Source organism: Anas platyrhynchos, chromosome 1 (assembly GCF_047663525.1).
Source record: "Anas platyrhynchos isolate ZD024472 breed Pekin duck chromosome 1, IASCAAS_PekinDuck_T2T, whole genome shotgun sequence".
NCBI lineage: Eukaryota > Metazoa > Chordata > Aves > Anseriformes > Anatidae > Anas > Anas platyrhynchos.
Window position 1 is genome coordinate 21,581,570 of NC_092587.1, and position 27,036 is coordinate 21,608,605.

General features: G+C 42.3%; 1 protein-coding gene across 5 annotated transcripts in view; it reads right to left on the reverse strand.

Annotated features, from left to right (window-relative positions):
• The window catches only part of PLXNB2 (plexin B2), a 259,144-nt gene that overhangs the window by 135,603 nt on the left and 96,505 nt on the right, over nucleotides 1-27,036 (reverse strand). Inside the window, exon 1 of one of the 5 annotated variants that reach the window (XM_072033099.1) lies at nucleotides 10,168-10,295. The exons of the other annotated variants lie outside the window; for them this stretch is intronic. The gene's annotated coding sequence lies outside the window, so the exon portion shown is untranslated. Of the gene's footprint in view, nucleotides 1-10,167; nucleotides 10,296-27,036 lie in introns of those variants that run through there. 5 annotated transcript variants of the gene reach the window in all.

A 27,036-nucleotide genomic window follows, 5' to 3' on the forward strand; every position in this document is an offset into this window, starting at 1 on the left:
GCATTAAGCATAATTATATAAATAACTGGAATGGCAGAAACAGACAATTGCTGGCTTTGTATGGGTATTGGAAAAGATTATACTGTTTTTATCATGTCTCTCAAATAATGGGTATCTTCCAAGTCTACTGTCAAGGAGGCTGCTTGCTGCTTTAATGCTGATATGAATATAATCTTGAAAAAATACTGAGAAAGGGTCTTTCCACATACTTTCCATCAGGAAAGATTACTTAAGTAAACCGTTTAACCTGCTATTGACCTAAAACCTAGTTACATAAATGTTTTAAAAATTACTTATCCATCCTGAGAAGATAAAAGTAATCTAGTGAATTCAAGGATAACATAGGAAGCCCCTTAATGACGGCTGTATTCTCTACAGCTTCTATTAGCATATGATTTTTCTGCTGGCAAAGCAGATACAAATGAACTGCAAGAATACAGGTGTGTGAAAGCTCTTCCTCTTTGTGAGAGGCTGGAAAAAGATGCACATAAAAAACTGTAAAAACCTGCAAAGTGCTTGTACAAGGAGAACCTCACTATTTTTCCCTTATTTTTTTCCATTATCTGTAATAAACATTACTGAACCTTCTCTTTAAAACCAACAGCGAAAATTACTGAGGCAGTAGGAAACTTGAATACAGAGGATATGCCAACCAAATACCTGAGCTATCATCACCCCAAACTTAAAAAATAATGATGAGATGAGAAGAAATGGAAAAAAAAAATAAAATAAAGGAGTCTAAAACTGTGTTTCCAGATTGCTGAATGGACACTCAGAATTTACCAGGACAAATTAAGCCAAGTGCAGCATGGATGCACTGGAGATAGAAAGTGCTACAGGCATCCGGCTGCAGAGCAGGCAGAAAAGCCAGCATGTTTATCAAACCTAATGAAGGCTATCTCCCAAAAGGTGAGAGTACCGAAAAGCTTCATCTACCAAAAGTGCCCCCCACTTCAACATTTTGGCTTTGCTGCTACTGCAGGTAACCACTCCACTCAGTGGCATGGAACGAGAAGAGCCCCTCGGGCATCTCGGCTCTCCCTGTCTCTCCTCCCCTGCAATCAGCTGCCAGATGCAAGTTTGGAAGTCTTCAGCATTTTGTCTGACAGCATAAATGTTATGTTTTTTCATAAGCTGAGCTACTCATCTGCTCCGCTGCACACTCTGGCCACCTGCCTCCATTGGGCACAAGAGGCAGGGCGGCCGCCTGCGTGTCGGGGACCAAAGCTGTTGCTAACACCAGCAGCTATGTCTGACCTTCGCTGCCATAGTATTATCCAAACCCATGTTTTTTTCCTGCCAGACAGATCACATTCTCAGCAAGCTTCCTCCTCACCTTAAGGAAACAGCAGCAAACTACAGAAGCAAACTACAGCCATGTGGTCCACGGCAGCGTGCTGAAAATTGTTAGGATGCTGCTCAAATTGCCCACGCAGTTCCAACAGGCTGCAGCTGGACCTGGAGGTGTTTTCTTGGCTGTAAATCTGCCCACACACTGCAGTGAGGCCTGATGCCTCTTTTTTTTTTTTTTTTTTTTTTTTCCACATATGCACATCATTTTCCCTTCTACTTCCTCTGGGAGGGCTGCTGTATTTAAATAAATAAATAAAAAGCCCTCCTTAATAAATTTGTAATCTCACCAGCCACCTATATTTCTGCCTCCTGAAGTGTTAAGAGGAAAAAAAAAAACACCAAAAAACGAACTGGTACTTGATACTTCTGTCAATAAAGAGCATGCTCAGGATCAAAGGAATAAAAATGCTAATTACGGTGCACTCTGTAACACCTCTCTCCCGAGCCAAGTGCTCTGATTAAGTTAACCGTCGTGCTAATTATAATAGCGTTTAGCACAGCTGGGGCCGAAGAAAAGCCACCTTGTACCAAAGCATGGTTACCGGCCTCAGAATGAGATGAGGCATATTTATACCCTACAAGAAACTTGCCTCCAGTCCACAGGAAAAGCCTCTGCTCATTTTAAATACTCAAAAAATATGAAGCCTACCACAGATTTTGTTCAGTTATTTGTATTAAATAAAAAAAAAGTGGACATTTAATTTTTTGTTTTTAGTCATGCTGGAGTCAGAAACTTATTGCCCAGAAATTAAGTTACCAGCTCCTGAGGGAAGGTACAGCAGGTTAACACATCTCTCCAATTTAGAGGGGAGCCCACTCTCCTGCCTTTTCTCAATCGATACAGCTGTGAAGTATTCCGGTGAAGAGAGAAGAAGGCCACTGTTCTCTATATTTTCATTTAAAATGGAATGAAGTAGCATGCAATTACTGGCAAAACCACCTGCCACATTTCAGCAGCAGGTTAGGATTGAGAACCGGGTGATAAATGAAGGCTGAGTCTAAGTGAAAGTTAATCCTTCCCACCAAGTCCACGAAGGAGGGGGAAAAAATACAACAAAATCAATAAATTTCTGCAGCTCAGAAAATTGTATCTTCAGTGGATGCTTACAAACCTTGTTGCACGTAGCATAATTGGAAGAAAGATTTTTAAACAGTTATGCAGCTACAAGCTTCCATCCCTCACTTCCCTCTGTGAAGAACTCATCAGCGATTACTGGCAGCACCTTTCCAATCCACCTGGTTGAAGTTATAAGGGCTGCATGCCACGAAGGAGCTAAAAGGTAAGAAAATTACTTGCATTTCAGCATCACTCCTCAAAAATGACTGTTTTGTACTATCCAGCCTCCTGGAGCTTTTGAGTAGCAGCAGATGAGCAGACTGTTTTTCAGCATGAATTCAATAATTAACTCTGAATTAAACAAGTCATCTAAACACAGTGATGCTACTAATTCTCCTGAGTGGATATGTACTTGCTGAATTCCAGGCCTGTTCTATGAGATCCTGTTTCAGTGCAGAGATTCGGCAATCACTGACACCCCTATTACGTGACACCTACCCATTCACTTATATATTTCATTTGCTCATTTAGTTACACACACACACACACACACACACACACTCCTATATGTGTAAATACAGCACCATCTTATGCATATTGGTTATCTTTATCTAAATTCCTCACTGCTCTGACAGGCCAGTAAGGATTTAAGTGGCTTTAATCCACTGTCTCATCAAAGAGGCTTATTATTGCTCTTATTTGGATGGGAAAGAGAAGAGGTCCTTCAGAAGCAAAGCCCAATATATTGGCTGAGCTGCTTGAAAAAGCAGAAACCTGAGAAAAGCACGCTTTGAAAGGGTGAAGACCACTGATAGCCCTTTACCAATACCATTTCCAGGTAAACAAGTATCAAGACACCATGGAAACATTTTGGACAGGAGTCTGTGCTATTTTGGGGATCTGTGAATGGGGCTTAGAGCTGTCCATGAGGGATTTCAGTCTGTCATACATGTAATAGAAATTAGAGTAATAAAGTGAAAACTAGGGCATTTGAATCCTCTACTTTGTCCACTGACATCCTTGGATGCCAGGCCACTTAACTGAGTATAATCCCCCTACATGCTGCCTTCCTGCCTTTCACAGATCCTTCTACGTGGGGCTGCTCTGCTCCCGCACCTCGCTCTGCATCCCTGTGCATGGGTGGGGGAGATGGGCATGAGAGGACAAGAAGGGAGGGAAAGGCGATGTCTCATCACCGTCATCCCTTTGTCTCTCAGCTGCTAAATGGCAATGGGCAAGCCCTGTAGAAAGGATCACAGTATTATAGGGTGTCAGCAGAGCCTACAGCTGGCTGGGGAAGAGCAGCACACAAAGTTGGTTATTTGGCTAATAGCTAGGGTATCAGACACTGTTGCGTATATTTAGGATGATGACATTACTTTATATTGTGTGTATCTTCCACTGCTGAGGTAAGCTTAAACATGAATTCTTATGTACTGTTAGCATTTCATGCCAAATTAATTTCCACTCTATGCATGCATACCTCCAGGACAGGCTGGGAAAAGATCATGCAGTAGATACTCATGTACCATGATGATGGGCATAATAGGGTAAAAAGAAATGGTGGAATAATTGAGGAAGCAGAAAGACAAATTGCATACCATAACATTAAGACAGATAGTTTCCTGGGATGACTTTATATGGGGTGTCTGCAATGCCTACACCCAAAGTGTTCAGGTTGCATTCTGCTGTCAGTTGAAACTCTTAGCTGACAATGCAGAGCTAACTAAACAGATCTGCCTAGTTTCTTTTTCCTGAGTTTTATTACAACAGTGCTTTTTACTGAGGAAGAATTGTTGCTGTAAAAATGAATGCTTATATATACACTACCTGATTATTTCTGTTTATCATAAAGTAATTGGAGGAGCTATTAAAGCACGGTCACCAAAATATTTGGATTTGGCTACGGTTTAGAATATTAGTTACCCAAAATTTAACTCTTGAAATAATATCAGCTAATGATATGTGCTTCACTTGGGAGTTAAACACTTAAAGTAAAAAGCTCATGTCTGACAAATTGAAAGTAATTTCACATTGAAGTAAATTAAACGAATTTCCCAGATGTTGCTATAAGAAGAGACTCAAGGAGGTGAAATGAAAGTCACTGCTGATGCATTCAGACACTTACTGTGAAGTTCTCAAGAAGGAAACATTTTAAAAGAGAACTGAAAAAAAAGGACACATCAGAGGTGGGAAGCCTGTGGTCCCACTGACAGTCTTCATCTGAGCATCTTGTGGCTCTGTAGTTTCAAAGGGGGCCCACATTTGTGCATTGAAAACGATGCATAAACACCAGAGTGAAATCGGTCTTGTTCGAAGGGTATTGGGTAGTCAGAAGGAGCTAGTCTCACTCACAGAATCACAGAATCGTCTAAGTTGGACGAGACCTCCACGATCACTGAGTCCAACCTCTGACCTAGCACTAACAAGTCCTCTACTAAACCATATCACTAAGCTCTACATCTAAGGTCTTTTAAAGACCTCCAGGGGTGGTGACTCAACCACTTCCCTGGGCAGCCTATTCCAATGCCTAACAACCCTTTCAGTAAAGAAGTTCTTCCTAATATCCGACCTAAACCTCCCCTGGTGCAACTTTAGCCCATTACCCCTCCAGGTGAAGTAGAAGAAAATTAAAAAACCCACGCTGTTATTTAGAAAGTAAATGAAGATTTGCAGGCTTATCATTGATACTAGTTAGTTCTTAGCATTTTGTTGTGGCAAATTGCGAAGTACAAAAAAGATCTGGAAATTCCAGCTTCTCCCTATTAAGCAGAAGGTTTACCAGTATATAGAAATATATATAGTTGACTATGACAAACATCAAGATCTAGCAGCATCCTTGCATGAAAATCCCATGACTACCTTGCCTTCTTTTCTTCCTCAATGATTCCCACTCCACTCGAGTAATATCTCCTTCTACCCTACCTGAAACTGAGTAAAGAAGCTACAAGTTTAGGAGGGCAGGGAGGAAAGGAAGTTTAACAACCCCCAATTTATTGCTGTATCCCAGACAAGCCTATACACCCACCTCTCTTCTCTATCAGTTGCAAAGGCACTCCAGGTGCTGCGTGCACAGGACTGGTGATGCCCACAGATCAGCCAAGGGTATCCTTCCTTTCAGGGTGATCAAGTATTTTCCATATTCTCTGCAATTTTCTCTCCCAGCTACTTCCTTATCCAGCTGCTCATCTAAACTCCTGGTGGTGTTTGGTTTGCTATTCCTTCTAAAGGCTGGAGATATGGAAAAAAGCCCTCTCATATTTGATTCCAGTCTTCAGTTTCACTCACAGATCAGGACTTTACGCTATGGATTTGCAAGAGCAATGGAATAACAAAACTAAGTTTGTCTGTTTCATTAATGTAATCATTACATTTTTCCTTTTTTTTTTTTTTTTTTTCCCATGTTTCACTAAATTATCTTCCAATAAAATGGAAAAATTATTTTATTAAAAGTAGTGATTATGTCAAGTTCATCCTCTTATTAGGATTACAGATTTTCTACAGTTTACTTGGAAATCTGCTTTACAGGACAACAGATGTCAACTTTTCATGCTAGATTAACAAAAGCATCTATTCCATTCTCATCTGGTGACCAAAGCAATATATGAAAGGAAAAAACAACTATTTGAAGAGTATAAGGGGGTCTAATTTCTGGAGTTAAACATCCCAAAGTCTACAATGTAATACCATGGAAGAAGGAATACAGGGTTATAAAATCCCAGATCAACAAACATCTTTGATAGTCATGTAAAAAGCTCAATAGTTTGGCTAGACAGTAAGCGTTGCCAACTTTTGATTCTTGGGACATAACCAATTATACTCCCTTAACATTGATAATGTGGATTGATAATCTCCTAGATTTGGTATCTGTAAACAGAACATAATAAAATAGAATCTAAACTCCAGATGCATATTTTACACCATTTTGTCAGGCTAGTTGACAAACTGCTCTGTAAATACTCCTTCTGTGTTTCACAATGCCTGTCTTTGGGTATGCCCAGTGGTATAACAGTAATATCTAAACCACAATGCTGGAATAATATTAGCTCCTTCAACTGCAAGAAAAAAAATAATTCTAATTAAATAGAAACACTGCATTTTTAAGATATATACAAGGCAGTAAGAGAAAACTATTCCAAATGAAGACTTCATCAACACTTCAAACTCTGTAAGTGTCAGCACTTCTGACTGGTATTGCAGGAGTCTCCTGTGAGACTCACCTACAGGCCAATGCTCATTTATTTCATTTTGTTCAAGCATAAGCACAAATTACTGGGGTTTGCAATGAAACTTATCGCATAGAAGTGGGCAACTTTAGTATTCCACAGAGGGATACAGAGAAGCAGTCAAAACCCTCAATTCTACCACCTCCTTTTTCTTTTTAATATTTCAGCAACATACCTCATATATCAACAGATCCAAAATTTATCTAATTTTAAAGTAACCGCTTTGGTCTACTTGGTAAGAAACAGAAGCTAGCCAAATAACAGTATGTACACCAGCTCCTTCTCTGGGATTCACTCTTAACATGTTTTGACAATGAAAGAAACTACGCTGTTCCCAGGATTTCAGCCCTGTACTGCACTTCAACACAACACACACAAACCGTTTTTTCCAACACAAAACTACGCTGAAAAAGAAGCATTTCTGAACAGGAGGAAAACACAAAAACAGGCAGAAGATAACCAAACCCCTAAAACATTTCAGAACCCTACAAATGCCTCAAGTTATCCCCAAAGTATGCATATACTGGTTTTAAAATGATTCAATCTTGGTGATTGCCTCAGGTGCCAATACTCTACAGATTTAAGCAATATATCAAAATATTAATTTCTGATCATTTAAAACTCTTAAAAAGAGAAGAAAACCCCACACTTACCCATTTAGGGTGAGGATGTTATTGCACAGTCACAATTTAAAAGAGAGAAAGAAAAGTCCCAGAGGCAGACAGGGACTGAGCAAAACTGCAACCTCCAAGGAAGCTTTTTTAATAGTGATTTTTTTTTCTTTCTTTCTTCTTCTTTTTTTTTTTTTTTTCCCTCAGGTAAGGATGAATTTCCTTTCACATTCCCCTCTAAAAGCCGCTCTGAGCCTACCACAGCACTGGGTGACAAGGTGACCTTTCCCCTGTGAAAGGAAATGCGGAAATGTTGGGCTCCAGGACCAAGGCCTACCGATATGCTTCCTTGCTTTTCCTAGGCTCTGCAAAATTCATACACATAGAGGAAGGACATTATTCTCAGATAAGAGAAAAAGAAGAAAAGCAAGAAAAAATGGAAAACTTCAGTGAAAACCTTAGTCTGGACGAACAAGGGACTCGGTTTTACCTCCAAAAAGGTTAAGGTCACCAGACTAGCCTTCCTACTTTCTTACCGCAGGGACAAAAGAACACACCACAAAGCAAGTAATGCACGTAGCACAATTGGCAGCTGGCTTGAAAATGCTCGGGTTCAATTGACTATGAAGAATGAATTACCCTTATGTTTGAACAAAAAAAAACCAACCTGATCTCACCAGGCCAGAAGTACAACCACATTCCAGGCGCGATGTGTGACAGCGCACAGAATGCGAGTTTCAATTTATTCTGCACATTTGAGCACACACAAAAGCCTATATGGTTCTCATTGAAATAAAAGATATCTCCAAACTTTTAAAAGAGCACAGAATGATTTAGGTTCTCGCTCTCATGTGGAAGAAATAACTTCATAGCATTTGCTGTGCTTTCTCTTGGATGTGGGATTTAAGTCACCTATATTATTTTCATATCTGTAAACAACCACTGGTGGATTAAAGATCTTCCTTATTCCTTCAACTTTTTTTTTTTTTTTTTTTTTTAATGGAAATTTCTTTGACAAAGGCCAACAAAGCATTCTCTCTCAAAGAAAGAGCGCTGCAGATACCCACCACTTTCAGCAAGGACATTTAGATGCAACTCCGCAGAGTTAGATTAGCCTAACAATGTTCATAAAAAGGAGCTCTGAACCTTTCACCAAGATTAGGCTTTAGCGGTGGAACAGCTTTAACAAGCTCATTCATTAGTGGCGGGGGTGTCTTTGGGGTGCCAGTCCAGCGGGCCTTCCCCGAGCAGGTGTTCCTGCCCAGCTTTGCCCCCGCGCCGTCTGGCACCTCCGCCTCTCGGTTGGCCCTGCCAGCCAACGGGGCCCAGCCATGGCCTACATGCTTCACAGGCCACTGCATGCCGAGAGTAGATGGAAGGAGATGCCACTCGTGGAGATGGAAGGAGAAAATATGGCCCAAGATATCACCCAAAATATTGACCCAAGAACGCATAGGTTAGCTCTCTCCACACTCGCAAGCTTACTCCTAAGGACATCTGTGCGAAGCGGTAATCGCGCATGGAAGGCAAATGCCTCACGAGATGTTTGGACCTGATGTAGAACGAATTAGGACAAACTGTGAAGAACATAGCTAGGATATGTGAGGAGAGCACAATTCAAGACTGATTAGGAAAAGGCACTGAGTAATTTGAAGAGGGCCACAATTTAGGAGATCTAATGTGACCATTTTATTTATTTTGTTGCTCAGACCCCTGGCTCCAGAGGCCTTCCCCAGCTGGAACACCATCCCACCTCCCCGAGGCTGCCGATACCGTACAAAAGCGACGATCAAGTACAGTTTGCTACATCGTGCAAATGAGCCAGAGGGGTCTGAGAGACAGCGGGGATTGAAGAACACAATGAATTAAACATAACTGAAGTGTACACAACAGGAATCAAGAAACAGGACATTTGCATTGGCTGTAGGTGTTTATGGAAGCCACTGATGTCAGTGTTCTTCAGGTTATAGGAAGCATTCTGGGTTGATTCATAATTAAATGGGAATCTTCATGCATATAGGTACTTACAAATTATGTAGTTACGATTTAGGCAAGCCATTGTTTTAATTTAATTAAAAGCTAGTGATTTTATTACTTTGCACAAAACAATATGAACCTCTGTAAGGAAAAAAACCCTATGAAACTAAATGAAAATTCTGCTTCCTCATCCTACTCCCCTTCAGCAAGTTTAATTCAAATGCTATTACTAGTGTTGTTTTTTTGTTTGTTTGTTTATTTTTTTTTTCTTCCTGACATATCATTTAGAGATAGAACAGAAAGGATTTAAAAAAATGTTTGGCAAGAAGGATAATTAGCCCTAGTTAAGTCAAAAGCTACCAAGAATCGCACTCCTAAATATTAAAGAGAACATTAAGTTAGTAACCAATTTCAACAGGAAGTATTTTAGTGTTTGCAGCCAGGAACATAATAATTGAATACAAAACACCCTGTAACAATATCAGTTCTCATTGGAACTGCTTTAATGGGTACTTTTTGTTTGCTTGTTTCTCTATTAGAAAAATAAATATCTTAAATCTTGAATGGCATTTATGTGATATGTAATTTTCTGGAAAAAAATATGTAACTTAAAGAAAAAGGAAACACCTGGCTAAAATTTGTCCCACCATATGAAACAATTTTCATGAGGAGAGCCAACAGCAGTGCCCATGACCACATCACCTAACATAAACTCCTGAAAATTATTTTGCCCTTGCAAGAACGTGCTTGCAAGTCACAAAGATGCATTAGGTCCCTCCTCAATAGTTTCATATGAACTGTATACTCTTGTTTTACTACCAGAAATCTATGAGATGTCTACCACAGCCAAAGACATGACTTGCAACAACACAAAACAAGAAGAAAAAAAAAAAAGAAAGAAAAGAAGGTAAGAGAAGCAAGTATGAGCTAGAGAACAAACTACCTTGGAAGATGGAGGAGAAATATTAAGATATGCCGACCAAAGCAACTCAGTTATTCCATCTGGGATGCCGAGCACTGGCTCTGTCTTCTTTACAGCCTCCCCTTCCACGTGGGTTACTACAAAAGGCAAGTTGCATTCCAAAAGGTAGTCATTTTCTCTTTTTTTTTTTTTTTTCTTCTTAAATGAAAGACACAGCATTGCTTTCTCTTCCCCTCGCAAATAGCTCTGAGCTGGAATGCAGAATAAATGCCTGAAAGACTACTCTGTGCTGGAGGGTTTAGCAGCAAACCAGCAGTCTCAATATGAAACAGATGTGTCACAACAAGTTTTGGGTGGAGAAATGTGTTCACTCATGGTATGAGAATGCTCAGGAGGGACTGCCTCTCACCATGCAGACACAGAAACTATTAAGAAAGGCAGGAGCAGGCTCAGCAAAACCTCGCCAGGAGAAGGAGTGATGCAGACTTTCTTTAAAGCACCACGATCATTCATTCTTCAGTACTTTAACAGGGCCCCAGTGACGTGTGCACAGCATTACTGTGTGTTAAATACATATTTTTGTAGTACTGAGAGTCCCAGAGATCTTGAAGCTTTTCCACGAGGGTAACTAGGATAAAGTAAATGATGATTTTGCCAGGAAAATCTGGAGTATTCTCAGGTTGATTATGATCTTCAAGCTGTTTTTCTCTCCCCAAAATCAGAGCACAGAAGTGGAATTTAATTCTGGTGGATGCATTTCACTGGCTACACATAATTCAGAATTATTCTCTTATGACGTAGACATGCAAGGCACTTAAAGAATATATCCCTGCCCCAAGCAATCCAAGAATCTAATCTAGACGTAATTAGGAGTAGGCAAGTACTTAGGGAAATTAGTCATTAGTTTGCAAATTCAGACTTCTGTCTCTCAGCTATAAGCCTCCCTTTTATTTAGTTGTCCCTTTCCTTTTTTCCATGTCTTTTGTGGTGAAAGAGCACAGAAATAATGCTGTACAGTAGCAGAAATTTGGGAGGTCCTGCATAGATCATTCCATGATTAGTTTTGTTAGGTGGCACAGAAGGAAGAAAGTGTTCAGTGAGAACTATTCCTAAACTGAAACAGAAGCAAACTAAAAAATCAAGAAAAACAGAATAGCGGCAAGGCACTCAAAACCAAAAAAGCTGGCAATCCAGGCTGTGGATAGATGTTAGGAAAGAGCGAAGAAGGGAGCTTGTTTCTTCCTCCCTGCACCCACTGGTTTTGAATTTCAAAATGATATCCAAATGAGCTCCCTTCCAGACGGTGTAATAAGCACACAGACCCACCTGTAACAGGCAATTTCTCTTAGAAAAACCTCTTAGCACACATTTCAGGCCCCAAACACAGAGAACAGACAATTAGCAAATGACGGCCTTGGTGTGAAGGCAAGCATTTTAAAAAACCCAGCTGCCATATGATGTCAATATACGACGGTAACACCAATAACGAACGCTAAGAGCAAACCGCTGCTCTGCGGTGTTGCAGGCTGAACTCGACTTTCTCGTCTCTGATGTGCCTATCGTCTCAGCATCACTGCCTCGGCCGACTTTGTTTGTTTGTTTGTTTTTTTTGCATAAAGGGGAAGCTCTGAAGTGCTACAGGATGCCAACGACATTTCTAGGAGAGGCCTTTGATTTCCCACGAGGTCCTGAGCCTGTTCATGGGGCTCCTATGCACCGGTGGAGGCAGCAGCCAACGCCTGAGCACTGCCTTGGTGCTGGCTGGGATCCCTTGGCTGAGTCAGTTCACAGCGGGTCTGTAAGCACAGGACAGCCCATGTGGTGACAGGCAGAGCTTAAGAAAAGCCAGGTACGGTTGTGCAGGGTAATTGGTAGGCAAGAGCTAAGTGAAGAGAGCTTGCCAGGAGGAGAGACTCAAGTGCCTGTAACATTCCTTACCCATTACTATACCAAGAAGCTGAGAACAGACTGGCACAATCAGTGCTGGGTGCGGGCCAGGAAAGCAGCTCCGTGGACACGGTGGACAAGTTACAGGTCTTGCAACAGCAGCGCCAAGCCCAGGTCAGGGCTCTCGTGCCACAGCCTCTGCTCCCCTGGTGGGAAGTTTTGGGAGCTGGGCAAGGAGCAGCCGGCGCACCCAGCCAGTGACCGACACGGAAGGACACATATGCTTTGACTCCAAGTCTGGCTTCAAACTAACTTCGTCCCTTTTTATGTCAAGCAAGCTATTTATTTGGAAGGATGATCTGGAGGGAAAACCGAGACAGACAGGGAAGTGTTTGGCACTGTCAAGCGCACCGGGATGTTTCATGCATTTCTAAAAGGGCGAGCTGGCTCCCTGGCACACGCAGGGCAGCCAATCTTCACTCAGCACAGACTCATTTCTATGAAGATTTATTTTAATAAGTTAGAACCTGTGGCCAGAGCACTGCTCCTGGGACAACCACGCTCCTCCTCCATGCAGGGCGCGTGACAGTGATGGCAGTAGGGCGAGGAAGGGCACAAGGGTCCTGGATGCTGCCAGCTTCCTCCCAGTAACCAGGTGGAGAGAGCCCGTAGTAGTTCACCACCACACAGCAAACAGCAGGGAGCAGGAGTGCATGAAAGTGCCAGGAAATTCAATTCGCTGCCTGCCATCCTCCACATATTACCCAGGTTTTGAGTAGCTCAGAAGTTGCTTATGGATGGCTGGGCTGTTCAGACAGATGTATTGCAGTTGCTTGTATGCAGCCAAAGAAGATTGCCTGCTATTATTCCTGTCCGCAGGCAGATGACGATGAAATCATTAGGGAGACCCACTTCTGAGGTCAGCTCTGGGAAATTTATTCATAAAGGATCAATTCAGCTAGGCTTCTTCAGCTCTTAGCTACTGGCTATTTGGGAGGATAACAAACTTCCTAACCAACTTACAATTGCACATCGTCAAAATTTCTTATCAACAAGGCTTGAAGTAAAACTAAAGGCTCAAACAACATGAATAATAAATGAAAATGACTTGTACTGGTACACTCAGCAAAACCCAGGGGTGGGGGGAAGTGGAGCTCTGCTTTGATTCAAACTCCCTTTCTTTCAAACACTGCATTTCTCTTCCTCCTGCTCTGTATCCCAGCATAGGTTACATGGTTTTGCTTGCTGAGCCAAAATCGAAAACCTGCCTTGATGGCTTGTGCTTCTGTCCAGGGCAGGAGGCGTGCACATTTACACACTTTGCAAAGATGACTCCCAAAGGATTGCATTAAAGAAACAGTGTGACAAACAGAGAGAAATACAAGCAATTATAGCATCCCAGTGCTGAAAACCTGAAATGTACACATGGACAGACACAGACATTCCAAAAAATCCATTCTAAGATGTGCATCTCTGTGATTTGAACTGCTCCAGTTGGGAAGGGCTGAAAGGCCAACAGAAAGAAGGAACAAACAAAAAAAAGTGATATGTCAGGGGGTGCTCATTTGGCTTCCCTGGAAATCATGGTTTTCCAGCTGATTTTAGCTGTTCTGGTAAGATATGGGGTGTCTTAGGACAACATTTTGCATATAGCTGTGGGTCTTAACAGCACTTGAACTGGGTGGTCGCCAGAAATAACCACCCCCATAAGTTCAGGACAATAAATCTGTGCTAAAAACAACTGCAAACCATGTGCCCGAGGTTTTGGCTAAGGGGACTTATCTGATTGTATGACTATCATGTTCTGAACAAGGGTAAAACATGCAGGGGGAAAAATATGAGCAAAAGAAAAGTGAAATAGGAAGCTGAAGGACAGGTAAAACAGGATCCGAACAGTTTCACTTCATTATGAAGGAATTCAGCCCATAGCTGGAGGATAAATGTAGGCAGCACAGGTCTTGTATAATGAAAAAAGAAAGCAACCAACACAACAAAACCTGTCTAACTTAAGGAATTAACATGTTGACTTTTCACTCTGCCATATGGGTACTCAACATTTTCTCAGTCTGACAAATGAGTTTGTTCAGGGTGTTTAGAAAACTGTTGGATTTGCATCTTTCCCTCTTGGGCTGGATAAAATGATTATATTGTCAGAGACATTCAGACAAACTCTAAAATCCTGATATTTTAAAGTGTTCCATAATACTACCTCAGACCAAGCAGAACTATTAAAAAACATACAAACTGTTATGATGGGAGGACCAACTCTTTCTGCTATTGACGTGAATCAAAGAGCTCCTTTCAAAATACTTCTCCTCCAACACTTGTAATTTGCCCTGCTCGATATTCACCTGAATTGGCAGAAAATCTGGAAGAGGTGGAGGGCTGTGAAGGAATGCTTGTAATAGCAAACTCCACAATACCCTAAGCCATATTCAGGTATGAAGAGCCTCAGTTCCAGAAGCTGCTCTGGTTCCAGAGTGGTAATACAAAGCTTCTCAAATTTAGTAACAGGGACTCCATCGTTGCTCTGTAATGTCAGTGAACTTCCTATGAAAGCCAGGGAAGCTTTGGTTTCATCAAAGCTTCATGGTTCTGTGCTGAATCTTAAAATGAATGACATGCAGTGGTGGCACCAGCCTGCCATCGGACATCCCCCATGCCACACGTGCCAACACACTCAGCCTACCCAAGCGCACCTCAGTGCCATGCAAAGTGGCTATTTTGGTGCAACAGCACAAAACAAACAAACAAACAAACAAAAAATCTGTGTGCACTCATTTTTCTGTGACTTCAGGTTCCCACACTGCTGCTGCCGCCCCTTGCTATGCTCGGGTGTCTATAGCTCTCACTCCTCGGGGCGAGCCTGCTCATGCAAGTGTAAGCACTCACTGGCACGGAAAATGCCTGCATGAACTCACCCTCCCAATCTGCTACACCGAAGGTCCGGGCTGAGATGCTCCTTCCAAGTCAGCTTAGTGGTTAAGATCGCAGAATCACAGAGTCATGTAGGTTGGAAGAGACCTCCAAGATCACTGAGTCCAACCTCTGACCTAACACTAACAAGTCCTCCACTAAACCATATCCCTAAGCTCTACATCTAAACGTCTTTTAAAGACCTCCAGGGATGGTGACTCAACCACTTCCCTGGGCAGCCTATTCCAATGCCTAACAACCCTTGCAGTAAAGAAGCTCTTCCTCATATCCGACCTACACCTCCCCTGGTGCAGCTTAGCCCATTCCCCCTCATCCTATCACCGGGCACATGGGAGAACAGACCAACCCCCACCTCTCTACAGCCTCCATTAAGGTACCTGTAGGGTGCGATACAGTTGCCTCTGAGCCTCCTCTTCTCCAGGCTGAACAAGCCCAGCTCCCTCGGCTGTTCCTCGTAAGACTTGTAAGATCCCCAGAGTGACGTCAGAGCGGCACCATGGAGCTGGTTTATGTTGCAGTTAGCCCCCTCCATCCCAACCAGCAACCACACCGTGACATTTCCAGCTTCGTCTGGAAGACCTTTTGCTAATAAGCCAAGCCTTTTTTAAGCAGGAAATGCTGAGTTTTCCCAGCGCCAGTTCCATCTGCAGACAAACCAAGCCTACCCAATGTCCAACCACATAATACTTGAACTTTTCTCACCCGAGCTGCAAAGGCTGGCAGATTTCACTTTTCACATCTATGGTGACCACAACAAACTGTCTGAAAAACAAAGCCCTGCAACAGTCTTTGTATAAAAACGACATTTCCATCTTTTGTTCTGTGGAAATTGATAAACAAGATTACTCAAGCTCTTAACAGCTCAAGTGGGAGGGTATCCAAAGAAGCTTTTTGCGGTTATTAGTCGCCACAGTATTTTTAGGGGAGGGAAAAAAAAACACAACAGAATGAAAACAAGGAACTTCCAAAGGAAGCTGCATCAAAAAGGAGAAGTCAGAAAACTGTCAGAAAAGAACCATCGAACACAAATATCTTCCAAAATAGAAGCACCTACAAAACCACCGCAGTCAAATTATACAAGTTGAAATTATGCATTTCTATTCAAACCCCAGTGTCAGCCGTTATTAGGCGAGAAATCTGAAAACTGCATTTTAAAACACCTTCTGTTTTTCTCATCCTCCTCTCTCCTACTCTCTAACCAAGTGAACAAACCATGAAATTATCTAGCTCCAAATGAACCCATCCATGCAATTACCTTATATTCCTCTGCTAAGTTTTATTGCCTGGCAGGAGTAAAAATTAAAAGCTTTACTTAGAAACTGAGAAAGTTACCAAAAGCATATTTTACAGATTCAGACAAAATAGTATTGTTCAAATTTACTTGACACAGGTTCCAACATCGATAAAGGCTCTCAAGGTAGAATGAAAATAAATCAAATCTGCAAAGTTACTCTGTGAGCAGAAATGTTCTAACCTTGATTAGATATACAACTATGAGGATCTATTTCTCCTGAAATAAGGCTCCTTTTCTACCTGTTGTACACAGTCCAAACTCAACTCTTGCAGATTACATTAGACGAACAGGAAATACAGTTTACAAATAAATAATACAAAAGTAAGAAAGAAACTTGCCAGGGTGAAAAAGAGACATGGAGCACAGAAGTGTGTGATGTACAGTATTCTCAGCTCTCTGCTCTTCCAGTGCTAAGCTAAATAGGGTGTAACCAGACTGTCACGTGAGGAGGCTGAGTGTTACCCATGTTGTGATAAATAGTGAGTGTCCCAGGCAATTTGATGTCCTCTGTTGAGGAGGATGTGAACGAGCCCCCCTGCCCCAGAGGGGCTTCGAAGGCTGTAAGCACAGCAGGGCAGGGCTGCCAGCAGCAACTCTGCGGAGGCAAGGTCACAAGTTGATTCAAGAGAAGGAATGAGGAAATGTGGGGTGCAGCCAGAGGTTTTGTGATTTCATGGGGAGCTGAGATTTCCCACCGGATTGCAGCCTTTCCCTGCGCTGTGGAGGAGATATGGATGGCCCACCCACATATTGTGTAGCTGCTCTGATTCGAGGGTAGCTCCTTACTCCATGCTACTTATTCTCCATAGCACTATGGCACGAATTCTGTTTAACTGTGGATTTGTAGAAGAAGAATATGTTGCTCCCATTAGAAAAAAATAAAATAAAAAAGCCACAAGCAGTAAGAATATGCCCAATGTCATTTAATGCAAGGGTGGGGATGCATTTATCAGAAAACATACTTGCTTCACTCTACCTTTAAAAAAATATATACATTTTTTTAAATCTGCTTTGTCGTCAAGTCAAACTAGCCCTCTATGAGATGCAGGCACTATGCTACAGTCTTTTCTGCTTAAAAAGTGACTGGGATACAAGTTTTCAGTAGCTACACAAGCTCTCAATAAAAATACAGATCAGCTCGCATTCTAGAGCCAGTAAATGATTAATGTCATTTGAAATCCAATCATAAAACCATTGACTATTTAAATGCGATAATGGAACTGACAAGTAGAACACAAGCTTTCAGCTAGAGAACTTCAATGCATCACCTTTCTGCTGAGAAACTCTTGGTTTCCATGCAGAAAAGCTAAAACCTACAAAGAAGGGGAAAACGGGAGGAAGGTAAAACCATTTAAGATGAGTGACTGCAAGCTTTTGTGCGCATAAAGCCACAAAGACTTAATGCTTTTTTTTTTTTTTTTTTTTTAAAGACTGTTAAATTGACTGCAACAATATGTAGCTTATTTATGGTATATTTCGCTTCCCAATATACAGGTGAATGGTATCCTACTTGCTCTGGCACCGTGCAATTCTGATTCCATGGTCAGTGTGGTTTGGTGATCCAGGGGTGGATGTGGTACATCCACCACACCCCCTGGGAAGACGTTGTGCAGAGCTGGCTACGGGAGGGCAGGGAGCTGGGATCCTCTTGCTAAAGGACAGAAAAACTTCCAATAAGGTTTTCCTCTTGCCTGCTGACTCTAAACCTGAGAAACGACCGATTTGCTCTCTGGGCTGCAGACCTTGCACGTTCACCCACCCCAGGGTGAAGGTGACAGCAATGCGCAACAAGAGCACGTCAAGGGGGATGAATGAAGCTAGTTGTACACCCATCCAAGGCCAAGTGTAAAAATGGGAAGGAATTCTTGATAACTACAAAATTAGGAGAACAGGTAGATTTGTGTTTCAGGCCACCCTTCTACAATGTACACAAACTGAGACAGAGGCTTCTAAGACATGGGACAAATGAACGCAGCACCTAAAATTCCAAACTTGTAATATGGCATGATATGGTTTCTTCACATCTGTGTGTTATTTTTGCTGTGGCGATGCCTGGCAATATGAATTAAAAAGGTGAGCAGTGTGCTGCTGCATGCTAGTGGGGTGAACTTCCACCCTCCCCTCCCTGCCCCAGGGGTTTTCCAGCCCAGAAATCCCAGAACTCAACCCAAAGCTGGCCAGGGTCCTGCACAGCCTCCTGCATCTCACCATTTAATCGCCTGTATTATTTACCTGATAGCATGTTCAGCAGAATTCAGGAGAGCCACGCTGCCTTTTAACGACAAAAAAAAAGACTGGCGCGTTTTTGCTGGTGAGGCATTTTACAACATTCAGTATTAAGCATTACAGGTACTTAACTTGACTCGGAGCGTACCCATTTTAGCATTAGTAATTAATAATGCTATGTTAACTGAGAAAGTACGGTCATGCTGCAGCAAAGCCCACTGTCAACCGAAGCAGGGGATTGATGAAGCTTGTCCCAGGTCACTGGAGGGCACCCAGCTCTGAGCAGCAGCCCCGGTGCTGCCGTTTTGAGCTGGTGCCTCTATCCTCTGTGTTCTCCGGTGAGTCAACCTGCGTGCGTAGGAGTGGTGTTTGTCCTGCGAGAGAAAATAAATGGGCGTCCCTGTCTGGAGCGTTGCAACACTGCCTTGCTGAAAGGAATGAGGAGTGCGTGGCTTGTTCGTAACAACATGTTATCCGGCACGGTATGTGGTTGGAAAGAAAAGAGTATAAAGGTAGAAAAGAGACAGAAGGGGGTAAATGAAGATCTAGAATGCGAGATATGTCGGTATTGCAAAGACAAGGAGCATATGAGCATCACACACACACACAGAAAAAAAGTACATATGGGAATGAAAAAGATATATGAAAGATACGTTGTCAGAAAGGACAAATGTAACTTGTTTAATTAATTTAACAACTATATTTCTTCCCCCCCTTCCTTTCCCTGTCAGCCTGGCTATGCTGTATCTGTTTTTTTGGATGCAAATGGAACAAAATAATCTACTTAGAGCATTGTTTGCTTACTAGCATATTCCCCAGCTTCCACAAAAACATAAGGGATCTAACGAAGAGATGCAAGGGAAGGGAACAGGCTGGGAGACATGTGGCTTGGCACACTCCAAACTTTGCTCAAGCCTTCTGGCAGCCCCCCAGTCTGTTTTATAGGCAATGGTCCTTCCACAGAGCTAGCTGGCGTCTCGTAGACATCACTCCAACTAAATGAGGCTCCTTTCTCTTGCAGGGAAACGACTTCCCTGTTCTCCATGGCACACCATACGCCGACAGAAAGGCAGCAGACAAAATGCTTTTTGCTTCATTTCCACCCCTAAACTTTCAGGGACTGACTGCTCTACAAACGAGGTGCCTCAGCAAGCAATCTTTCAGTTGCTCCATAAACTGGCAGGGACAGCTCTAGCCTGGATAAAGCACTTCATACCTCCCCGGCGCAGCTTAACGTCCTGAAGTGATATAGTGTGGATTGCAGGCATAAAATTACTGAAGTGAAATGTTTACTCTCGAGTAACTTAGATCCCTGGAGAGCTCCATTTTTCCTCATCTTCCATAAAATTAAAAGTTCATACTTTGAAGGGAAAAGCTTACTTTGAAAAAGGTCGTTCATCTAGGTAAGGATACTGTAGCATACAATCTTACAATCTGTTGACATTATACCCTCATAAAAAAACATCTTTCTGGATTCTCACCTAGGACAACAGACTTCTCTAATTCCTCAGAGGTGAATCTGGACGATCAATAAGGTTTTTGCTGCTTACTTTAATGAATGCCCATAAATAATGAAGGCAGCTTATCTGTATATGCTCCTGAGGGACTGTCATCCATCAAGCCAATAATATCTGGTCAAGCAACTTTCAGACGTTAAATTAGATTCTCTTTACAGAGGATTCGTCAGCTTTTGTATCTTCTCCCTTGTAACAAACATGGCCACTCCCTTACCAACTCAAAGGAGTTGACAGGAAAATATTCTCCCAACTGTTCAGTATTCTTGTTAGGAGAAGAGCAGAGAAAGAAATAATGCTTTTGCACAGGAAAAAAAGCTACCTGGAAATCCCCTGGTAGCACTAAGATGCGAGGCAGCTGTGAAAAAATAGACGAGATTGATACCAAGAGCTTACAGTTAGCGAGTTTTAGGGAAAAAGCCCCTTGTTCCCCAAAGGCACTAATAAGAGACTGAAATGGAATAAGTAATGTGTTGAGATGCTGCATAAAATCATAATATTTTTGAAAAGCAAAAAGGTGTCCTCCCTTAAGGGGTGCCCTAATAGCGATATTGTGTATTTCATTTAATAAACATGCAAAATGCAGGTGCTGTTTAAATACATAGTTTGCCAAGATAAAATTAGCTTACCAAATTTGGACAAAATGCTATTATTATTTTTTATTTTCTCTTTCCCAAATCTTTAATTTCAAAAGGCACTGTTAAGAAAAAATAAAACCAAAACAAAATGAAAAAACATCCCTCCCTCTCCCCCTCCCCTTGCAATTGATTTCTCAGTCTTGCAAGTTGCCTAACGAAGAAACAATTTATGGCTTCCTTTCCCAATTACCCACTTAAGGGTTCGAAGTTTAATTTCAGAGCAATCTTCACTTCAATCAAAATGCACCTGCGCAGAGCGCTGCAGATACTAGAAGACACTGGCATGCATTTTGGCATATTCCTTTAAAAATAAGAAGGAATTAAAAATACCAATTTTTATTGGTGTTTATAAATCAACTGGCAGCACTTACGCTGTAACAATACACAATAAATAGAACATTGTATTCCAATGACTAGGCTAAATCAGTAACAGTGGCGAACACTAAACGCATAAATATTTTATTCAAAAACACTCATGCAGCCCATGGTTTGCAGCTCGTTCTACGGAAGAAAGTTGCACGCTTAAAGCTGACCTGCAATGATCCCTTCCAGCCCAAAACCATTCTATGATCAAACCATAATATGCTAATTCTGATATATATATTTAATCCTCCTTCCACTTGCAGAAATACTCATGGATAACATTTCATAACCCACCAAAAAAAAAAAAAAGTGTTCCACCTTAATCATACACCCATGATCACGAGGCTGCCTTTGAAGTCTGCCATTATGCATTTCTCTTTCAAGTATGGTTAGCGATAATCTGTTCTTACTTTTCACATCAGCCACTGTACCAGGTTGCTATCAGCCCTTGGAAGATGAACTGTAACTCAGAATTAGGATACCTGAGAGGAGGTTTAGGCCACCAAATTGCAGAACGCTCTTTGATAGTGTTCTGCTTCCTGACAAAACAAAAATTTTAAGAAGTGCTAACTTTCACTGTATGCATTCAATCTGATCTGCACATGAATTCAGACTGCTGTTTGAAATCCAAATCCACTTTAAAAAGGGGAAATATGAACTGTATATCCTTCCCTGCACTATGTCATGTATTTGTGCCTTCCTGTCCCCTCCCTACCAGATTAGGGTGGCACTACTGATTGCGTAGTGACAGCCACGCAGTGACCTACTGGGCACCCATAGCACAGCACCCACGGAGCAGCTGACAGCCCTCCTGTACTGCCCTCTCTGCTCACCTGGTTTGCACGAGTGGCTCACAAATCCCCATCTCTAGGAGCAAAGGGCTCATGGGATGCCAAGCGTTTCTCCCTGCTTTGTAAGCCCTCCTCCTCTCTACTTGGGGAATTTAGTAGTTTTAAGGAGTGGTAACTGATCCCCAGGGTTCCCAAAACAGAAACAAATAAAGGTAACGCTTATCCAGGGTGGTTTCTTTCCAGCAGGGTGGTTCTGTATTATTACTCAGTGCTCAGTCTTATAAACACTTACACCAGTCCCATCTCTCCTCCCTCTCACACATTGCAATAACTGCATGACCAAAGTGTGGAAAGACGCCCACCTTTCCTCTACAGGGGCATATATTCAAAGGTGCCCTTCAAATTTCAAGCACTTTGGAGTACTCCTTTTGACAACGGGCATCTGGACTTCGCTGAATAAATCTTAGCAATTTAATAGAACCTAAAAAAATATACAAATACTTGCACAAATGTAAGAATTGCTCACAATGTTTTTCCCCAGTCAGAAATGAGTTTTAAGCGTGTTGTTTAATCTCTAGTGTAGAGGAGGCAGGAAGGAAGAAGGAACATCACTTCTTGGAATAAGAATGCAATTAAAATACATAAGGAAGCTGCTAATTTATCCAAACCCTCGCCTCTGTTCAGAGGCTGCTTTCCAAAGAATCATTTCATAAGAGGTTATTCTGGAAAAAATCACTAAGACTCAAAAGCAAGCTGCAGGTTTTCTTGACATTAGCTTGCTCAGCTAACAAGCTAACATTCCCTTTCAATTAATTCCCTAATTTGCCCAGGCAGTTAGCAGATATATACATCTTCATATTACCTGAGACGCCTTTCAAATTATTCCTGGGTATTTATGCTATTTAAGTCCCTGTGAGCCAGCCACCTGACGTTGTTTTTAACCACTTGTTGTCCTTTCATCTATGTTTAACTATAACCAGGTTAAAAAAAAAAAAAAAGACGTGCCCAACCTCCTGCTTCCAGCCACACTGTTCTGAGGCTAGCAAGGGCAGCGATGAATTACCCTCAGCTCTAGGCTGGTATCTTTATATAAGAAATAATGTCAGGCTGCATTTATATCCATCACCGGCCTGACTACTGAACAGGAGGGCACCGTGAGCCAGCTGGTAGGCAGTGCTGGCTCCCAGGAGCCCATAACAGGCATTGCAAAGGGCCATGGAGGAAGGCTCGAGGAAAGCACATGCAGCAAACCCGCTCATTGCAGGTGAGGGGGAGAGATTGGCCAACTAGAGAGGAGAAAAATGAAGAGATGAAAGGAGGCAGGGGGGGATGCAGAAAGGAGTGGAGGTGATGAGATGCGACGAAGAGCCGAGCAGCCCAGGGAAGCAGGGAGCCCAGTCTGAGCTGTAGGACCACCACAGCGTGCCCAGTGATGCCCCCATGGTTTCTATGCCTATGTGGTTGACCCAAAACACATTAATTTGGTGATGAAGTAATGTTGCATCTGCCTCATAAGGACTGTTCCATCACAGTCCTGAGATTCCTCTCAACTTTCTTGCTATGGACCGACTGTTTACTCCAACATTAAATCTTCCCTAGCAAGTTTAAAACAAACACAGCTGCCCCTGAAGGGCTAGGTGATTTATGTCAATTAGAAACCTTGGAAATACATTTTGAAAGCAGGCAGGATCTCACAGACGCCTAGCAGCCCTCCTGCCTCTCAGCTGTGCTCCAATTTTAGCTATGAAGCAAATGCTCAAAGCTGCAGTCACCCATAGGAAGCCTAACCCACACGCTGCCCATCGAGAGACAAAAAAATATGAAAAAAGTCAACATCCCAGGAGCATAACCAGCAGGTTTTGCCAGTTGTATGTATCATCCACAACGACGATGCCACAGCATAAACTAACCATGCAGGAAGGTACTTATTTAAAAGCTTCAAAAGTCAGTATAGGCTTCAGTTTTTGTAGGAAGTGTTTTGATCATCACTTCCCTCTCCACCTAAGCATCCTGAGCGCACCGTACAACCAGCATTACGTTTAGCCCAGATTCCTTCGTACAAGTCTTAATAAATGTAAACCGTACACAGAAAACTCCCTGGTTTGTGCCTTCACTTTTCAGACTCGTGTTGCTCCGAGGGAAGCCAGAGGTTTGAGAAGGTACAAAACCAGAGTGCAGCAGTCGGAACAGGAACTTCTTACACAGCTTTATCAACTCACATCTTCTAGGAATGGATGTATAATACACTGCAATTTAGGTTTTACTCCTGGCAAACTAATGTGCCTCAACCTGAAAACAGTCTCTCTCTTGTTTGTACAGTACATTGAGTTCATTATGTCAATTAAAATAATCCAGTCCTGTCAAGAACCTCCAAGTGCTCCTGAGCACACTAAACCCATGGTTTTGGTACAAGCTCTCAATTGTCATGAGCCAAGCTATTGACTGCTTACAGATGCAACATAGGAAAGTCTATCTCCTGCTAGTGGTAAAGGAGCAATAGGAACAGGCCATCCAAAAACAAGGCTTAAGATGTTAAATATATTGGGACTATCTGTTGGGATCCCAAGATTCAGTGGGGTTTTAAGAACGTTCTCCTGAGTAATCACCTTCTCTGGCTGGGTAAGAAAGAGACCTCTCAATATGGAGAAACCCCCTCTCACTCGCTTTTAACAAAGGATACACCAAGCACCCCTAGAAAGAAAAACCCAAACCCAAGAACAAATAGCAGCCACTTATCTTCAGAGGTCTACAGATTTTCTTGGGCATCATAGTATCTCAAGGAGATTTTAATCTTTCTTCCCTTTGTCTGCTTGCTCAGCTTTCATTTTCCTTCCCATCCTGTACTATATTTCACCCTTTTATAACAGTGCACAAGGCTGGCATCCTGTCCGCTCCAGCCTGCTCTACTTGCTGGATGAAGCCACATGGCAAAGAGAGCAGCTGCCTATGGGTTTAGATGAAAAGTAGCCCCAGCTTGTCCTCCGACCATACCCATTTTCCTTTCCTGTGCACAGAAACCCATCAATCATCCTGGGATAATGTGGTTTTGCTTTCAAAGTGTGCATTTGCTTCAGGGTTTGGGGTACCATCCCTCAAAGGAGGTTTTGCAGCAATGTTTTCCACAAGCCTTGCTACCATTTGAAAAAGATATGTTCTCCTGCCCATAGGCTTTCTTACCTTTTGCTGTGTAAGTAAATTCTTAAACACAAAGATAAACAGACACTGCAGGTACGTGAGCTGCTATACCAGGCAGTGCAGGAGATATTACCCTCAGATGAATACTTTGATAAAACCAAATTGGCCTGCCCATTACAAGGATACACGTTTTGAATTACAAATTAAAACAGACAGCAAATGATCGATTTTTTTTTTTTTGATATATAGAGAAGATATGATCAAGGTGGTCCAGAGCTCCATAAAGAATTGCTTTTCATGTAATTCTATATAGTCTCCTTTGCTCTCATTTTCCCAAACCAAGCAAACAAAACAACAACAAGGACAGCTGAATTGAATTAGTGAGCATCCAAAAATATCCAGTCCATCTTTCTTATACACACACAAGAATGTTGCTGGTTTGCCAAAGAAGCAGCAATATTTTTAATACTGCTACCCTCAAAGAAGCTGCCTTGGCGGTCTGAATTGCAAACTACTGTCTTTGGCAGATAAAGCAAAGAATATATGACAGTGTACAAAACTAGCAACACAGGAGTCGGTCGGCAGCCATCTCTGTGCTGTCCCACATCATGAAGACCTAATGTTTTTACTGTTTTTAATTCAAACCAATGGGCTGTGAAGTCAACAGGATTTTTCCAGAGTAAAATCTCTGCACTTAGCCTTTTTTTTGTTTGTTTTATTTAGAAGTTAACCTCTTATTAGCTAGTCAGGAGACTCCTGCAGGATATTTTTACCTTCCAAAAGGCTGAGATGACTTTTTTTCCCCCCATGGGATTAGTGGTAGAGAAGAAAGCAGTGAAATTCTGTTATTAATAGAAGTGACTGGGGGGGAGGGAGTGAACCTACTCAGCTAACGATTTGGAAGCCATACACTGTTTACATACTTTTCTTACATCCATTATTGGTTTAACAGGAACATAGCTTTTCTCCACTGTGGTATTTTCATGCTGAGAAATGCAAGGGAAACAAAAAATCTGGAAGCACTTGAGTCATGTTGGAATCCAGATGTTAACATCAGAAAAAATGATCCTGTATGGTTTGGGGGTCCACTGAAGACCTATTTGAAATGCTGGGCCTAGCCACTTCATTATAACAAAAACGTATCTGAGTCTCAAAAACCTTCAGGAATCCTAGCCATTGTGAACTCTTCTGTGAGCCAGAGCAGCGGGTGTTTAGGCTATATACGGAGTGTTTACAGAGCAAAAATCCTTTTTAGCAACTTCAAAGGGCGCTAGACATCACTTAGAGGTGGTTTAAACTGGAGGAAATCCATGCGTGAAGAAGGGAGAACTTTGGCTGGCTACGGTCACGGGACTTCCCTCTTGCAGGAGGAGACTAAAATAGCACCACCTCGACAAGTAACTGCAGCGCCACACATTCGGAGATGCCTCCCCACAGATAACACACACAAACACAAATGAATTAAGAAAGAGCCTTTGTTGTTCCTGTACTCTGATCATTTCTGTTTTTAAATGCCTGGGTGGTGTTTGGGAACTATGGGCGAAAGGTAACTTGGTGGAGTGACAAATGGATTTGGACTTTGAGGTAGGGCAGGGCAGGGCATTAAATTAAAGCTAAGCGGTATCTTCCTGCTGTATGAATGGGGTTAGGCTTGGGGAGGGAAGAAAACAACTACATTGGCTTTTTTTTTTTTTTTTAACCAACCATTGCATCTTTCTTCTTGTTCTGTTGTTCCATTGCCTGCCCAAATGAACAATTAAAAACCAGACGGAAGCCATAAAAAGCGAGTTAGGTGCCTCAGCAGGAAAGGTAAAACAATGGCCAGTGCTCAGAAGCCTCCCCTCCAACAAATTAGCCACGTTTATAGTTTCGAAGGTCTCCTCAAGCCAATCCTGCTGGCAGGGCTGTTTGCCAAACCTGGGGAAGGAAGATCAAAGGATGCCGGTGCCTGAAGAGTGGGGAGCTCTCAGGGAGCTCTGAAACGTTGCCCCGTGCCTCAACAGAGACAGCTGGAGGACTGGGAGCACCAGGGCAGCAAAAGGGCACCAACATCACCTGATAAAAAGGCCTTGAGCAAGCCAGATCCATCTAAAATACCAGGATCC